Source organism: Pelmatolapia mariae, linkage group LG4 (genome assembly GCF_036321145.2).
Source record: "Pelmatolapia mariae isolate MD_Pm_ZW linkage group LG4, Pm_UMD_F_2, whole genome shotgun sequence".
In the NCBI taxonomy this organism is placed as follows: domain Eukaryota; kingdom Metazoa; phylum Chordata; class Actinopteri; order Cichliformes; family Cichlidae; genus Pelmatolapia; species Pelmatolapia mariae.
In genome coordinates this window covers 8,616,398-8,635,275 of record NC_086230.1, presented here as the reverse complement: position 1 = coordinate 8,635,275, position 18,878 = coordinate 8,616,398, and the positions used below count along the sequence as shown (strand labels likewise).

General features: G+C 43.4%; 1 protein-coding gene across 4 annotated transcripts in view; it reads right to left on the bottom strand.

Moving 5' to 3' along the window:
• prr36b (proline rich 36b) overlaps positions 1-13,880 on the bottom strand; it is a 38,923-nt gene extending 25,043 nt beyond the window's left edge. The window contains exons 1-2 of one of the 4 annotated variants that reach the window (XM_063471298.1): positions 8,389-8,609; positions 4,569-4,667 (exon numbers count right to left, since the gene is read on the bottom strand). The gene's annotated coding sequence lies outside the window, so the exon portion shown is untranslated. Of the gene's footprint in view, positions 1-4,568; positions 4,668-8,388; positions 8,610-13,576 lie in introns of those variants that run through there. The other 3 variants (XM_063471295.1, XM_063471300.1, XM_063471296.1) reach the window with 3 other exon arrangements.
• Between the last annotated feature and the right edge of the window lie 4,998 nt (positions 13,881-18,878).

The window sequence follows — 18,878 nt, the reverse complement described above, 5'->3', positions numbered from 1 at the left end:
TGGAATTTCCTTACAATCAAAAGTGGTGTTAGGGGCGTTGAACCGTAAACATCTGGGCACCTAACATCTATTTCTTTGGAGAAACAACCATCTGATGTTATTTATTCTAAACCCTGCTCCACCAGGTGAAACGTGTTCTATAGCAACATAACGTGTGGGGCTAAGAGTAGCAAGACAATACACTTTGCACTGAACACTTCCACATTTTGTTCAACAACAACAAAACAAAACCTCGATCAAGTTGTCCCAGTTCTAACCTTGGGCAGTTCCTTTGTTAACAGAAAGCCATGTGATCAGCTTTGTATATCTAGAGTTTCATTACCCAAACTTTAAGGCTTCATTTCAGAGTTAAGTCCATGAGTAAGTACAGAGCTAAAGTAGTCACAGCTACTTTAGATATATCTGACAAAACAGCCAGACATATCAAAGACAAGTGAATGTTTAAGTCTTCAGGTAATGACATCAGGTTCTTTATTAAATTGTTATATGACAGCAGTTATTTTAGACCATTTTATTTTCCATTTAAGATTGTAGGTGACCTACAACATGAGATACTACATGAAGAATCAGCAAGAAAACACTCCCTAGTAACAATTTTAGTAACAAAGTAACAAAATATTTGTTTAAAAAAAAAGTAAGAGACAAAAGCCTGTGTATAAAAAAATCAGTTCAATTCAAATTAAGTTCTAGTCAGCCACCTCAAGGTGATTTATACTGGGAGGTAAAGATCCTAAATAATACAGAAAACATCCCAACAAACAGATGACCTGCTATGAGCAAGCACTTGGCGAAAGTGGGAAGGAAAATCTCCCTTTTAACAGGAAGAAACGTCCAACAGAACCAGACTCAGGAAGGGTTACGATGCTCGGCCACTTGGGTTAAGGTCTTTAGGCGAATATCAGCCTACTAAAAGATACTGATATCAGAATTTTTCACCTAAAAAAATCGGTGAAGATATTTTCTCCAAAATATACTCAGACACTAATTAAAATTGTCACTCTTGGCCCACTAATGACAGATGAGAAATATATAAAACATAAAGGGACAGAAGAAATATATTGTAAAAACAATAAGCCATAATACAGGATCTTCAAACTCTAATCCCTTTAGCTTTTTATTCAAACTCACCACACTCGTACTCCTTCATCTTTAATACAAATCTGGAATAGCTATTAACACTGTGACCTAACGTGACACCAAAGTGAACCAGGAAATAAGAGTGTATCTAATCACTACTCCCTCCTCCTCTCTGTTTCTCAGACTCTGGTGTGCAGTTTATGTTTGGCTGCCGCTCTTCCCACAGCAGACTACAGCATCTGGCCACGATCTTCAATTCACTGCTCCTCTCCAAATTGTGTGTGCGTGTGTTAGAGAGGGAGATAAATCCTGAGTGCATGTTCACAGCCACAGGAACATTTCTCTTTCTCCTGCAAGTTTCCAGATAGCTGTGAGATTGTACTTGTTCCTGGCTCTTTGGCTCATACACCCTCCCTGCGTCATCAGGACCATCAGTCAATGGTAGGCATAAACAGGCTGGAAACCAATGCAAGAATGTATGTTTTTTGCCCCTATTCGCTCTCAGAGAAACTGACAGAGTCAGGCATCCAGGCCACATTAATACACTATCGTGATTCCAGAAGCTAAATAAACACAACTGAAGTTTAAGAGTTCATGTTTAGTTTGCTGCCAAAATGAAATTGCCTCCTGGACCTTTAATACTCCAGTATCCTGTTAGTGTTTTGCTTTTTATTTGACCTGTTTTTTCCTCAGCCTTTTCTTGCCAAGTTCCTCCCCCTTAAACTCCTTGGCTTCAGTTTTTTCGGTTGTTTTTGGACTATTAAAAGAAATATGAACTCATTTATAAACTACAGTGTGCACTTTCCCATATTTAAGCCCTTGGGCTTAAACATTTCTGCTATACAGTCCTCCTCAATGTGTTCCAACAGCTTTACTATCCTAAATTTCAACCTTAATTAATGTGTCTCTCCCAACTGAAACATCTTCATTGCACTAATGCTATTACAGGTTTTCATTAAGCCTAATTAAATTAAAAGCAGTTATAATTTTCCTGTTGCTGTGGGGGCAACATTTTAAAGGCTAAGCGTGATAAATGAGCCTTTTCAGACCTTGTAAAATAATGTTACAAAACACTGGACAGCTGTTTTCTACAAGCTGGGTATAATAGTTGATTTCCATTCGGTGTGGTCCTTTTTTATTTATCTACGGAGGATCTTATTGAGAACGCCTCCTTTCCAACTTCATGCTTTACATTTCCTCCGATGACACACATTTGTACAGCTGTGAGGCTTATGCATTCTCCGAGCAGCCTTACTAAAGCAACTAGGAATTAATTTTTTTTGTTTCACTGGCACTTTAACTATAGCAGCTGGAGATGGTTTTACATTCAGAGAGCTACAATGACATTACAATAATCTCTCTTACATTATATAATGACGGACTTGCTTTTTCCCCTCCTGCAAACAGTGTAAGTCTTAAACCTATATCTTCTATGTTGAGTTTATCAGGTAGAGCATTCTCTAGGTGAAACTGCCCCTAACACTTGTGCTGCTTTGCCAAGAACCCACACCGTCTATGAAATCTTACATAATACACAAGCAGGCATTTTTATCCCACATGGGACAGAATGTATTCAATGACCTGAGATGTAATGTCTTTAGATTTGAGACAGATGGCTTTGTCAGCTCCATTTCAAAAATGTTTCACATTAGGCACAGTGCACTGTGTGAAATGTTTACACCATAAAACAGTTAAATCTGAGGAGACTTTCTGGTCAAACTACCTCAGAAGAAGCAGCTGCACATTATCAGCTGCCCTGACCTTCCGTGGCTTGAGCAGCACACGAGTGCGGGCGAGGGATCTGCTGCAGAAGAACTACTTCCTTCACAAAGAGCGGGTTAGATCAGCTGCTGGCTGTGTCTAACTTTGTTTACATAAAAGGTTCATTTTTCTTATTTACCTAAATAAGGCATCCGTTACAACTGATAGTAATATATACCCAAGGGAGATTTTTTTGGTACACCTGTTCAGCTGCTGAGTAATCCAATCACATTGCAGCAACCAGCCGGCAGTTCTTTGGGTAAAAATGCCTCGTTGATGTCAGAGGTCAGAGGAGAATGGACAGACTGCTTTGAACACACAGGAAGGCAGCAATAACTTAAATAACCACAAACAAGGTGTGCAGAAGAGCATCTCTGAACACATCGAGCTTTGAAGCAAATGGGCTACAGCAGCAGAAGACCACACCGGGTTAGAATATAACAGATTTAAACCAACAAATGCTCAAATGTAAAGACTAGACAAGGATGAATCTTTTTAAGGGGTTAATTTAGCTGCTTGGCTTGTTGCACTTGTGACCCTTTTTCTCATCAGTGCTGAAACAACAGCTCCTCCGAAGAAACAAATATGCAGTGAAGCAGGGATGTTAAATCCATTTTACACGGTGGGCCACATCCTGGCTGAACTCCCCTTTCTGTGAGTGTAAAGAAATCTAACTACACATTTAGCTGAGATGTCTTAATATAAGAAAAAGATGTGATCTCAACAGTGTTTCTTAGTTTTTCGACATGAAAAGAAACAGTGCTGGAGTAAATGAAAGAAATGTGACTTTAACTGTAAGAAATGAATGTGTAAAATTACAGAAAAAGATGAAGAGAAAGCTGAAAATGTCCTATTGGGGTTTTGTTTTTTTACAGTTAACCAAAAAAGGTTAAGAGTTAAGTTAACAGCTGCAGACAGAGGATGAACACACATCTCCTCCCTCTATGTCTGAGTGATTATCTCACAGCAAACATTAGATATCCACCCTCTGTGTTTTCAGCATTGTTGACTTTGTAAAAATGTGATTGTCGGCCTCTGCAGTGGGTCATATGCTCGCAGCGTCCAAGCGGCGTCCTACACCAAATTCCCTGCAAGCCTCAATGATGAGCTGCGCAGCAACTGAGAACAAAAGAAACCCACACAAATACAAAGACAAATGCACTGGTTCAAGCGTGGAATCAGCAAAGACCAAAAATGGACTCCTTTTTTTCCCTCCCTCCCATCGTCACCCTCACACACACACAGCTCACATTCTTTGTGTGATAACCATTCACTGGACGAGAGGCGGGGTCCACCCTGGTCGTCCATCACATGGCCAGGGTGTGATAACCCCTGCGTCAGATTCATGGCCATGTTTAAAGTTCAGCTACTACAGTCCAAAATCCCTCATATAGTTTTCTGTGTACTGCGAGTGTGTGTATATAAACGCAGAATGCTGCCAACACTGTTATCAGCTGGTGTTTTTGAAGCTGATCTCATTTTTGGGGCCTTTATTTTACTGTGTCTACACTCAGCCTCTTGCAAGTTTGCCTTCATGCAAACTGTGATATTTGTTTATGTTGTTTTTTGGGTTTTTTTTTTATTACACTTAATAAGCCTTAAGCTGATGATGGGCCAGCCAGCTCTGCAAGGTGAGATCATCCTCCTAGGCATCATCCCTTCCTAATTCCCACACTGGGACATAAACAAAACATGTGTGTGAAGGTGTGTGTATATGTGTGTGTTCTCACTTGTGCGTGTATCCCAGCCACGCTACAGTGTTTAGGCCAAAGCTGTCAGTAACTGGAAGGCATCCAACTCTGCTGAGGGATCGAAGCTTTTCTGACTGTCTAGACACAAAAATGGCATTTGTGAATAATCAGGTCATCAGCATAGTTAAACAGAAACCCGGTATTTCAACCCCACCCCCCACCCCTATCTTTGTGCTTTTTTTCCATCGACTACGATCTACTACAGTGTGTATGTGTGTATATCAGCTGTGCTTATTGGGAACACAGCAGTTTACATTTAAAGATTGAAAAGGGAAAGAGAGAGATGTTCTTAATCACAGCAGGGTTGCTTTGATTCATTATGCAGATTAAAATTAATAAGATGCAGCGTCGCTTATAAGCTAAATGATAAGCGAATGTCAACTGTGCTCCAGGACTGTGGTCTGCCTTCACGCCTAATTGCAGACTTTTGGCCTATTCTACACAAAAAGACTAAAATCAAAGTGTGACACCCCCACCCACCCCCTTCCCCATCCCACCTTTACCAAAGCCGACCAACTGCCCAAGAGCGTGTATGAGTAGCTGTGGTGGAAAGACAAGTCTGCTTTCACAGTGCACAACTGTGTACACACACATATGCATTCTGTGAGCCTTCTTCTCTCCTCGGGGTGTACTCTAAATAGTAGTCAAAGGGAGGGATTGTGGGGGGAGGAAGCAGTGATGGTGATGAGTGCAGTGGGGGTGGGGTAGGGGAGACACAAGAAAAGATGCAAGAAGAAAAAGCGAGCTTGTGTGGATGATGTAGCACGCTGCTAATGCTGACACGCACTTGCCCGAGCTTGATCAAATCATTCGAGGCATAACTAATGTCGCTTTAAGAGGATAGATGGTTCAAGCTGTAATCTATGTGATTAATCAATCTTTTAATTTATTTAATTTTTAGCATTTACTTTCTCTATGAAGATGAATATAATTTCAGTATCTTTGCTTTATGCCACTTACTTAACTTTATGTTTAGAAAAGCCTAAAGAGCGGTAAGAGAACTATTAGTCAAAGATTTGGAGAAAGTAGAAAACAATGAAATCTGCAGTTTTTATGTTTAGTAACTATTAAATTATTGTGAATTATGGTCTCAGCATTAACCAAAATAATCCTCAATGAGATTTTGGTGGCATACCAAAGCAGCTCTGCTGAGGAGTGAGAGGACGGGATGTTGGTGGGTCAGGGCTAGTTTTTAATGAGCATGCGGTGGCCTTTGACCCTGGATTTGACATGCTTTTATCTCCATAAACTGCGAACACAAGATAAAGGAGAGTGTTGTGTGCTCTTTAACGCCCCTCCTGCCTCTGCCCACTGCAGATTTACTGTTGAATTTATAAAATCAAGTAAATTCACATTCATATTTTCAATGATGCCACACAGTTTGGCTGTCAATCTAACGTTGTCTTCTGTTCTGCATTTCACATTCAAGCATAAAAGCTCCAAACTTCTGTCTTCAAAGCGCGCAACTCTGCAGAGCTGCTTGAATAATTTACGGCTAACTTGCCTGCAGCCTCACTGCTCATGGGTGAGCGGGCTGATGCAGACTTGACGCAGCTTTACTTGTGACTGTGACCAGAAATTATCGAATGAGGTTGACCGTAGGCATGGAATTACCGTTACGTATAACTCCTGCTCTCTGAAAAAAAAAGGGGGGCGGGGGAGAATGACACATTCAAGATGCCACACGCTGGCACGGTGCCTCAGATTATCCATTCAACCTAGTCTAAATTACAACAAGTAGCCTCAGTCAGCTCTCCATCCCCAATCAGGAACACTGGGCTCCATTTACTGGATTCATCTTTGAAATGGATATTTGCATGATCCTCCATATAAAACCCATAAATGTCTTTCTAGCTTTTCCAAACATTTTTAGAAAACATTTTTTTATACTATTAAAAGTTATAGTGGTTCAAGAGACTTAGATTGTGTCTGTAGTAGAGTGTAGTTCAAAACTACAAATGAAAAAAAAACCAAATCTCCAATAATCAGCTGCCTCTCCAGTAAGCCTCTGATCCTGCAGGTGTACCACAGTCCAGGACTGCAGCTGGAGACAGCAGTCTTCGTTTTGCTCTGCAGTCTTGGTAAGCTCAGTGTAGGGACACGTGAACAAGTTCTCCACCTGCTGCAGGTTCTCTAATGGAGTGGCCTCTAAGCTCTTGAGGACTACCACTGCCACCTGCGGCCCGGGACAATGCACTTGGAATCTGACCAGGGGAGACTATCTGGACCAGCGCCTTGAATGACACAGAGGATCGCCACAACAGAGACTGCTCAGCCAAGAGGGGATAACTACTGGTTAGAAGCGAATGAAGATTCAAAATAAGAGCGTGGCCATTCTTTTGCTTGCAAGAAAAATGCTAAAGTGAATCTGCAAATATATCTGGGCTTATATGTGTGGGTAACACTGGTATATGTTTCTTTGTTGTGTACAAATAAAGCCCTGATACAGAATGTGGGTTTAAGATAAGGAGAAGAGCAAATACATAGCAATGATGCTGAGGAGGCTGGCAGCGATGCACATCAGAGACATCTGACTGCTGAATGTTTCATCAACTCTCAGCCACATCTTGGCAGAGTACTAACAACAGCAGCATCAGTCACTGATCTAGAGTCAGAGATGAGATATTTCCTTAATTATACACTAACAGGTACTCTACAGTATCCTTTATGACTATAACTCAGTTGGCACACGGAAGTTAAAGTTTATATCACTTCATCGCTGCAGCCACAGACTCACGCCTGTGCCACTTAGTGGGCTGGTTTTGTTGCATGTGACTGCCTCTTCCGCAGCTTCAGCACTGAACATAATGGCTGGCAGCTCATCCATGAGATAAGAGACTGATTAATACCAAACAAATCCCCATGCGCATGATGAGGATGTGCATAAGGATGAAGGAAATAAACTGATAGGTATGCGATGTAGTGGCTGCGTGACACGCCGATAAATCCAGCTAGATGGCTGTGAGTGGCGCCGCTACCTTAATGCTAATCGCAGCCTTCGTCCCCCCCCCCCAAACACCCCCAACATGAGGTCAGGAAAACCGCCTCTGTCCCACACACAAATAAAGTGCAAACAAAGCCTGCCGCTCTCCATGGCATTCCCCACAGACTGTGGGAGGGATGAGTGAGCAGGGAGAGAGAGACAGAGTGAGGAGACAGCCAAACGGGAGGAGGGAGACAGAGGGAGCTTCCAAAAAAGTGTTTTGCAAAGTGAGAAATCTGGCTGATAATGCAACTTTGTTTCTTTTTTAACTCCTCTCTTCTTTTTTTTGTATTCCCAAAACTCCAAAACTAGATCACATTATACGTGTTTTGATTGTGATTGTCCAGCTGGTTGTGGACATTACAGGCTCTGCAACCCTTTAATCTATTTACCAACCTGTCACAGAACAAATGTATATCCTTTGCTGTCAGTGGTAAGTGCTTCAAATTTGACCCACTTAACATCTCCAACATTTAGTTCCCCTCTACCTGCTACAAGTTGTTGACTTTCATTAGCATTTCATGGCAGCACTCTTACTCTTTTCCAGTGTGCACACAAAATAAAAAAATAGCACTATTATGCATTTTCCTTTTGATCTAAGAGTCGTGTACTCTACTACCTTAAGTCTGATTTATGTTGTAGCCTGGCATCTTTACGTTCTACTTTCCTTTGGTGATGTTTACACCCTTGCTAGGCATTAAAATATCTAGCATTTTTCTCCCAGACATCACATGGAAAATGTACCCAAATGGATGGAAATACGATTAAAAGAGAAATATTTTAAGGACGTGGATGCCATCAGTTCTCCAGACCTACCTCTTATAGACGGCACGACCAAAGCAAACATAGACACCTGTCTCCTTCTTTGCTGCTTGTCAAGTGAACTCCTTAATGGTGTATAGTACAGTCATTCCTACCGAATGATTTCCAGTTGTTCCCTGGGCTGCTCAGTAAGACAAAGTGAGGCATGAGAAATACCCTGCAAGTCTTTTTTCTACTTTTCTTGGCTGAGAAGGAGCAGCAGATTGTGTGACAGTCACCTGGATCACAGAAACATGTGATCAGAAAGGCTGGCACTAATCCTTAGGACTCTTCAGGGGCACTAAGATTTTACAATGTCATCAAGTGAGCAACTGAATTAAGAGTTTACATACCTATAAAAATATTTTGTTAATGTTGTAAATGTGATAAAAAAAAATATAATAACAACTACTGAACAATTTTAAAGCAAAGGGTAAAGAATAATAATGCACCCAATATGTCTATGCTGTATAGTAAAACCCCCACCCACCCACACACACACACACACCAAAGAAAAGAGATAAAACATATACACAGTATGCAAACACTTGAAGCCTTTGGTTCTCATAGTGTGGTGTGGTACAGGGAAACTCAGCACCCTGGGGACAGGAAGATTAACACATGACAGAGCTCATTAACCCTGGACAAAGAGAGATGCTAATCTTGAACAGTTAGCTTCAACTGTCCACAAACTGTACACAGAAACAGAGAGAGGGGCAAGGAAGGCAGGCAAGAAAGAACAAGGAAGGAATATGAAGCAGTTAAAGGGGCCGTAGTATGTCCCAGAAAGTAGACAATACTGTGTGGAGCCAAGGCTAGAGGGGCAATCAGCCCCACAACAATAAGGGTGGAGACAGAGCCCAACTACAAACAACGGCCCCAATGGCGAAGGCCCTACTACAGTCTGGCTGAGCTCCACCGCCTGCAGGGGCAACCAGCAGGGTAGCGCAGAGCTCCACTGTGTGGATATTGATCGCACAGGAGAAAGTGGGGAGCCAAGCAGGCAACTCCACAGATGGCCAGGGCAGTGAAGGAGACAGAAACAGACAGAGGAAGTGCATTAGTGAGGCAGGTTCCTCTGATGCTGTTAGCGCTTCCCCCTGGGAGATAAGAGAGATGTTGATGACATGGTTTTAGAGAGGACAGCTTTATAAAAAAAAAAAAAAAAAAAAAAAAAAAGGGGGGGGGGGGGGGGGGAAATAATGACAGAGAAAGACACAGAGAGAGACGGGGGACCTAACAGAGAATCTAAAGCTAATTTGTAACTTGAAGAGCTGCTGGATCATCTCCATAATGGGCCGTCTGCCCACAAACAAGCTCCTCTCAGGGGGTAAATGAGATCAGGCCAGCCCAGGACCAGCTGGTGGCTTGGATCAATGACACCAGATAGAGCAGATACAGAGACAGGGGAAGAGACCAGAACCGAGGCATCTGGACAGAAGGGCAGAAACGCTGCTGCCCAAGAGGCTCCGGTGCTCTCTTGAGATTTACAGAGGGGGGACACGGACTTCCGCACGCAATGTACAACCGGAACGTCTCTGTCCTTAAGAGGATTATGCTGTCACGTTTTAAGTGGAACGTGGCACGTTCCAGATGGAATCTGATCTCTTGCAGGATGGCAGAGAGGTTGCATGGTCGGGTTGATCAGCACCTACAAAATACATCCTTCTGAGAAGCACACATCTGGCCTTAAAACGGCAAATCTGTCCTGGACAGAGACACTTATTTAGCAATTCATAGGAAGTTGGTGATTTATGTTAGAGCAAAGAATGAAAAAGGCAAAGCAAGATTTATGCCAACAGGGTAAACTGATATGACTGAGAAATAAATTGGCTGTTACAGCTGCTTATGGTAAGCACCAGTGTCAGGCACAAATGCCTATCATTCCTGTTGAGCCTGTGGTGAGGGTAGGCTGGGTAGACACTAATATAATCTTGACCAGTTTAGCCACAAACACACGGCAATGTACGACGTCATTGACTCTATTATCTCAGAGCCAAAATTGTTAGAGGAGATTGAATGACTAAGGATAGAGCAACCATCAGTCTGGACCAATTTTTTAACTATATCGGTGACCAGATTGCACCAAAACGCAAAAAAAAATTCAAGGCGCCACAAACACAATGTGCCATGACAAATCTGGTCTTGAAGCCTAGCAACAGGGCTGTGAACCATGTCCATTATCCAGCCTCCCACCAGAGGAATTCAGAGAGCCCAAACACAGCAAATTACTGCAGCTGCTGGCAAATACAGTCTCGAAACCGCGTCGCCAGTTGCCAACTGCATGCCCTGACAACTGCGACGCCACCAACCGAGGCTGCTATCAAGGCTAGAGCGGCCAGACGACAGCAAAGTTTATCTCTTCTTTGTCCTCACTGTGAAAATTCAATGCGGTGCCCGCGGCGGTTTCCTCAAACCTCAATCAGCCAGCAAACAAAAGGAAATGCAGCCAAACATACTGTTTCTGTTGGTGTTTTGATAATCTCCAAACAAGAAGCTATTGTGCAGCTGTTGCCATGGATTAAAAGAGAGCTGTGGGGCGATAGTGGTAATTTCTAATGAGGCCATAAAGTGCAAGGGCCACGGGTTCAGGCCGAAAAAAGCTCGATGACCAGAGGGCCAGTTTTGTCCTTGTCACTGCTGAGAAGTTCAGAGCTGGGGGGGTGTCATTCTGAGTCACACACCCACCAACACCAGGCCTTTGACTAAGGGCGAGCTGACACACAGGTCTATTAATGCAACAACCATCTCCCCCTCTCAAGACCGAGGCATGGGTCGAGAGGCCAGCTTAGGGCAAAATAGGTCATTAGAATTTAAATTGCCTTGAAACAAATGCTTATGAAAGAGCTTTTCTTTGAAAAAACTAAAACAGGTATGCATATTTCAGATATTTTAGGTATGTTTTGCACAGACAAATGCAGGGGGAGAGAAACAATTACTGCACAGTTTCTCTCAGTGAATCTGCAAGACCTAAGAAAGCATTTATAACATCCTTTTTTTAAAGATATGAGCTACAACCATTAAGTTAGCTAATGAATCTCATTACCACATGGTTCCTGTTAACGGGGCTGTAGTATAAGTATGCTCATTCACAGTTCAAATTTATTTTGCTTTATTTATTTTTATTTATTTAGTTCATCCACTGTCTGAAAAAATCTCTTTTAGCCATCTTCCCACTATCTTAAACGCAGATGTCTTTTGATTGGCTGCACCTAGCAAAACATAAGATGGGCGTGGCTTATTTGCCTGAGCATGACCATATTAGGACTATCTGCTCTCACTGACATCATACAAACCCCAGAGTAGAAAAAAAACAGTCTGAGACATTGTGATTAGTTTTACATATGGTGATTTTATCATTTAAAACTTTGGTCAGGTTTATTTTAAAGTGATTAAGTAGAAATCTGAAGCAACTCTTCATTTCATTTAGTGGACACATAGTAGTAGTAGCTGTGCGGGCTATGGGAGACTATTTGAGACAGCGGCGCTTAGTCCTCGTGCACCGCTAACAGTGTAGACACCCACACCCTTGATTCCAGCTCCAAAAGCAGACAAACGACAGAGGGATAAATGTTAATTTTCTAAAAGATGCAATACAAACAAAGACAGAGAAGATACAACTAGAAAGAAAGTAGATAACTCCATCAGATTTTTCCTAATTACAATGATCGGCTTCATTGTTTAGCTTCTGACAAATCTCCCTCCACACACACACACACACACACACACAATGCCTCTGGCAATAATCTCCACCCTCCAAGTAATAATCTTTCTGAAACATCTTAAATAACTTCATAAAGCTGAGTGTGGTTTTCAATGGCAGATAAATTTAATTTCACATGATTGCATTAGGCTGCATGTCTGTCCTCCATTTGCCTGCCTCATCCCACTGACTCCATGAGTCAGCCATTCTCTCATCCACGCACCAGAGAGAGAGCAAGGGGGGGCGGCAGACTCACGGATGGCTTAGCCCACCCCCTGACTTAAGAGTCCTGGAGGGTCTCCAAACCCCAAGCCTGAAAAGTGTCCGTATTAGTTGCCCTGGGATGGCGTTTCCTCACGGTCGATCGCTGCTCATTATTTGACCAAGCCGTGCCCACCAAGGCCACAGAGCTCAAGACAATTTATGTCCCTTGTCTGAGCCACCTCTGGGGGAAAAGAATACACTTGTAGGCTGAGGATAAAGATTTTTAATGCTTGCATGTTTGCAGTTTATTAAACGCTCTTGGCAAGGCTTTGGGAACTGTCAGTGTTTTCTCCTCCCTATTGTTCAGCAGAGAGGGAGCTTAATCTGTCTTGCTGCACTCACTCCCCCCCCCCCCCCCCAAAAAAAAAGGAGTCAGCGAGGGAGCCCCTCCAGCCTTATGCCACAATAGCTGATCACTTTTTGGAGACGAGGTGGTGGTGATGGTGGGGGAGTGACATTAATCACCTCTGATTACATGCCAGCATGAGGCTGTGCACAAACTCTCTCTGAGATTTACACTCTCCCTGCAGGATCTGCGCAGAGATTTGCTTTAACATGCTCCAAATACGCCCAAAGTTGGTCTGTTGAGTTAAAACGAAAGCTGCAAATTTATTAGCACGATATCTGCCAGCTTCTTTCCCCCCACTGAGACGGCTGAAACATTGCTCAGCAACTCACACTAGTTGGCTCATCACAGAACAATGGGCAACCGCGATGGAGGATGGAGAAGGAAGGGGAGGTCAGAAGAAGAGAAAGTTTAGAGGTTAAAAAGGTGGATAATACAGTCACACAGCGAGAGGAAACACTATGAAAATAAACAATAGCGTGGATTTAAAGGCATTTAGCTTTTTTTTTTTCTTTTTTTAGCTTTGGTCTAACAGGTCCTATGAGCACTTCAAGCTACCATGCAGCCTGCCACCGCCCCATCAAGCCCCTTTGCACGGGAATCAAAGTGACTGAAACGGAGCGGCTCGCCCTCAAAAATGATGAAGTGACACTAAAACAAACCCGTTTGTACATTTCCGACGCAAATATCCAGTCACACAAAGAGCAAGCCGGATTCCACTGCGCTGCTTAGCGTTAATGTGAAAACACGAGTAATAACACAGTAAGCAGAGCAGACACTCCGTAACGGACGGCAGACAATCATTTTAAATTGTGGCTTTTAATTAGCTAAACATGACTTATTGACTGACAATAGCATGCTAGCTAAAGCTAAAGAAATCTCGAGCTTACCGGTTAGTGCAGCGACGAGCTAGCAAAATCCTCTCCAGCTACGCCCAAGTGTTAGCCGGTACACCCAGACTGGATCCTCGAGTCCGGCAAAAAAATAACGACAGAAAGTGAGGATGGGAATTAAAAACGAAACCGGGAATGAGGGGCGGAAAATCGCGGGAGAGCTGAGCAAATGGAGCCGAGACGTCAGACAAAAAAAACTTCTAGGTCTCAAGCGCCGTTTTTCACAAGTGATGCGCGTTCCCTGAAAGGAAGAAAGGAGGAGAATGAGGCTTTGCTCCTCTCTCACACACACACGATAGTAGACCGGTGAACGGATGGATGGACAGGCTGAGGAGAAGGCTGACGCCGCCTTCAGGTACCCCTGGAAAAAGTGGGAATTGTGATAGGTTTCAGTATGAGAGACCCGCTATAAAAATTAACTAAATCTGTTGACGTATCTAGAGCAATTAGTAATATTTGACTGATACCAATAACGTGAAGGGATCGTTGAATTTTTGTTTCGTTTTTTGCCGTTTACCGTTAGTTAATGCTACTTAATAAAATGAATACCATTTACATGTCTCGAAGAACAATAAACTACATAAAGCTTCAGTTTGCAGCAGGTTAGCAGGTAGACCATTTTTGACGATGGGTAACAAAATCCACAAGCATCACCAAATAAATAAATAAATAATAATAATAAACACGTATTATTATTATTATCACTATTATTATTATTATTATTTTAAAATTTCAAGATAATCCTAGGACATTATCAAACCATAGATTCAGCCCAAGTGAGCTAGTTTATGTTATTTTACTTGTTATGCTCATTTTTAACTCCATGTTTTTATTCTTTGAAAACTAGATCAACATAATTACAGCCATCCTCTTCAGGGAGCCTGCCCTAGCTGTCACAAGGTAAGAGGCGGGTCTAATGCTGACACAGGGGAGAACTCTACAGAGAAAGGACTCCATCCCAGGACCTTCCTGTGAGGCATCAGTGTTAACCGCTGCACCACCATGCTACCATGCAGTTATTTGAGTTTTAGCTTCATGTTAAAAAGGTAGGTTTGAACAGCAGGTGGGTGAGGCCTGCCTGAGATGACCATATTAGGATTACCCGCTCTCTATGACATCATAAAGAGTCAAGAACAGAAAAGGCCTGTCTAAAACTGAGAATTTAAAAGACGCTGAAGGCTGACATGTTGTCTCACAGGGATTATTGATACATATATTGGCTTTATTATTTGAAACTTTAAATTGTTTGATTATGAGGATTGACTATTTCAAGAGCAAAAAAGTGCAAAGCAAAAAAAAAAAAAGATTTCCTGTAATGACGAGGATGAGATATAAAGTAATCAAACAGACAGCGGGTATGAATTAACAAAACTCCCACAGACCCACAGAAGACATGTCATGCCTGCTCTTAGCACTGAAACTGTATAATCCCACATTTATTGAGAAATAAGCATGGTGAAACACACGAAACAGGTGGTAGAGAGCCTGGACAGGTGGAGGTTTGGACTGGAGAGAAGAAGGATGAAAGGCGGTAGGATCCAGACAGAATACATGTGTGTGAATGAGAGGGAGATGGACGGAAAGGTGAAGCTGCAAGGAGTAGAGATAGTGAGCATAGGTGAGTTTAAATACCTGGAATCAACTATCCAAGGCAATGGACCGCGCACAAGAGAGGTGAAGAAGAGAGTCCAGGCAGGGTGGAGCAGTTGGAGATGAGTGTCAGGGGTGATTTGTGACAGAAGGATAGCAGCAAGAGTCAAAGGAGAAGTTTAAAAGTGAGTGAGTGGTAGTGGGACCTGGTATCATGAGTGGTTTGGAGACGGTGGTACTGATACAAAGACAGAAGGACGACTTGGAGGTGGCAGACCTGAAGATAGTGAGATCTTCCCTGGGAGTGAGCATCATAGTCAGGATTAGAAATGAGTACATCGCAGGGACAGCTCTTGTTGAGCAGTTTGGAGACAAAGTCAGGATGTTGAAGATGGAGCTCCCAGGCAGGAAGAAAAGAGGAAAACTTCATAGGAGGTTGCTAGGGATATAGATGCTTCACTGTGACGACCCATAAAGGGAACAGCTGAAAGGAGAAGAAGATCAATTGTAAACTGCATCATGTTAAAAAAAAAGTACTACTCTCTGTCGTTCTGTGAGTCTGGGTCTTTCTGTGTTGCATGGCAACATCTAGCACATCCCGACACCACATGTTCACTGAGGGAAAAGAAAGGAGAAACTTACACTCCCAGTACGTCTTTCTTTTCGTCCTCAGAAACAGGAGCTCGCTATGAGTCCTTGAAGGCAGCATTCACCAGGACAGCGCGCCATACTGAAATTGAAAAGGGTGAATAGCAGCAGAGGAGCTCTGCTTTCTCTAAGAGGAGCCAATCACCTCCCAGGCTGGGGGATTATTCAAATAAAGGATGATGTCACCTCTTGCAAGTCACCCTACTCTCTTGTCCGAGTTTCTCCTGGCTGTCTGTTGCCCTCCCTCTAGGCCCCTCAGACCCTTTTCTTCCATTCTCCATGCTCGACTGAACACACACACTCATGCATGCTCTCTCTCTCTCTCTCACACACACACACATACGCACACACATTACTGCTGCACCCCATGCATCAAGTTGCCTGCATTGTCTGCCCTCGGTGCTACTGTTGCATCAAGAATTCAAAAACCTTCAGTGCATTTCAGACCTGTTGATTGTAATATCTGGAATATTTTTCATGTTTCTCCTTAACAGGTTCATCTCCCACGAAGCGTTTCCAAATTGAAATTACATTTCTTTTGTTTTTTCCGGAAGGTCTTGCACATTCTTTTGTCCTCAAAGTCACATTTCCACCAGCCAGATCCCAAATGCCCACCTGCCCGTCGCGTCAGCCTGTCCCAGTTGGAGCGAACAAATCTCAAATTGGATGACACTAATTGAAAAGGGCGAGGCAGCCAGCGGGAAAGGAAAAGGCAACTAAAGAGCAGAGCGTAGAGTGTGTCTGGCTTTCGGTTAAAGTTGCACGTTTTCTCTCAAGTCACAAACAGATACCGGAGGGTATTGTTTCATTCCCTGAAAAGCTTTTGTTTCTTGTGCAGCGTGCTCTTCACCAGAACAGAGCTTTTCATCAGACACAGTCTGGGTGGGCATGCCGCCTGTCTGTCTGTCTGTCTGCCTGTCTGCTGCTGCTGCCTCTGCTGCTTAGCTCCCAGCAGCCGCCTGCCTCCTGTCTGCATGAGCCAGGCTTTTGTGTGCTGGTCTGTTCTAAGATAGGCTTCTTTTCATGTCCAGCCTGTGGTGTGCTCTTCCTTTTCCAAGTGCTGCAGAGGTGAGATTTATTTAGGCTTGTGTTTCTCGCCTGAGCTCAGGGCGGAAACGTACGACTCGATGTATGACACTACACCGTGCACCTGCTTGCATGAAACCTGTTATCGCCCTTTATCCCTCTCGATCAGATGTCCAGAGGAAGCTTCGTTTCTCTTCCTGCAAAGTGGATTGACCTCAGATTTGTCTGTTTGAAGAGGGTGTGTTGTGTTGTCTCACACCAACAAGAAATCCTGCAAGATTAGTTAGTTGCTTTTTTGTTTTGTTTATTCAAATGACAGATCAAGATTACAGCCACATACTGTAGAAATGTGTGAATTTTGTCGCGTCAGTAAAGCATGCAACTAAATGGAAGGAGACCAGGAAGAAGGCAGGGACTCGGGTGCGTTCGATGCCTGCTAAGTTGATGCTGACGGACGTATTGGCATGGTCAACCGGGTGCAACAAAGAGAGGAAGGCGGTGGTGTGCGGCACCGGAGACAGGAAGAGGCAGGGCCGTGTACCCCGCTGCACAGTTCCCGTGTTATTTACCTCATTGTTTTTTTGTCCACACAGCCCGCAGTCCAGCTGGGGCGGCTGCAGCACAAAAGGGGCTGGCACTCAGTCAAGCCCCCCCATCAACAAAAACCAAACAAATCTGGCCGCTGGTCAAGAGCCTGCTACCTTTTTTGCAAAACTCTTACACAACACATTAGTTATTTAACAAGCAGCAGATACAGGCATGCTCTAATTGTGTTTCACATATTCCAGCATGTAGCAGTCAGATTGCACAGAGGTCTGAATCTCGAGTGTATCTGATACATCCCAGTGTTGGTGTCATCCCTGTGTCATTATAATTAATGTTGGTCCAGGTTCAGCAGTGCAAACAAACAAACAAAAACGGGTCGGGGTTAGGGTTTGGGGTTTGCATGTGGTTGTGGTTAGGGTTATGGGGTTAGGGTTTGGTGTGATGATATTTCTGGGATGCCTGAACCGCCTGCAAGTTAGGGGTTGGATGGATTGATCCAAATGTCGATAGTATCGATACCAACACCGGTATTGGTGTTAGATCGATATCATCACAACAGGATAGATGCTTTAGCTTATTTGTCTCCTCTAATTTCAGAAGGAGACATGTCTGTGCAAACACCGCTCCTCTCATGCTGGCACACTTTGCGCTGCCCTCTCCTCCCTGCTCTGCTTTTTTTAGTTGTGGTGCAGTCACATGACTCAGCGGTACTGAGCAGCAACATGTAGGCTCAGAATTTGCACATTTGTCCTTTGTTTTAAAAAACAAACCTCATCTCATACATCATGGCGCACTGCTCTCCTGTACATAAGCTGTCTTTATGAGTAAAAAGTATCGGTAATGGTATCGGCAACACCGGTGCGCCATTTATTTGTTATCTGATCAATATCAAAATCTGCAGTATAGCAGACCACTGCTGCCAGCCCTCTCGAGCCACCCAGGAAAGCAGCTGGCACTAAGAGACACACCCATTATTTTCCCCTAAAGATATTCACAAATCAACCCCCTTTTCAGACAAGTGTCTCCCAAATGCATGAGAGCGATCACCCTGCAGAGCACTTCACACTCCAATAGCATGAATATCATTATCTCACAAACGGGGTGTGTACGTGTGAACAAATACCAAGCGGATGCAGGTTAGTGCACGCCAGTGCAGCTGCTGCTCTCTGTGCACAGCGTGGACTCCCTGAAGACAACAACGTGCCAGCACTGCATGTCATTAACATACAGGATGCTTCTACAGCCACTAAAAGGCAACATGTGATGAAGGAAGGCAACGAGACCCTCATTAACGGGCCATCATCACACAGCAGGCGTGTTCTTTTGTGTGTATCTGTCGCCCACAGAGCACGATGGTGATGATAGTGACGGTCATATCTCGTTGCAAGGATTCATATCCACTGTGGTTTTTCCTCTGGTGCTTTATTCAAAAAGGCCCTGGTCAACTATATTTGGCATGCAAATATAGTTGACCAGGTAGAAACCATTT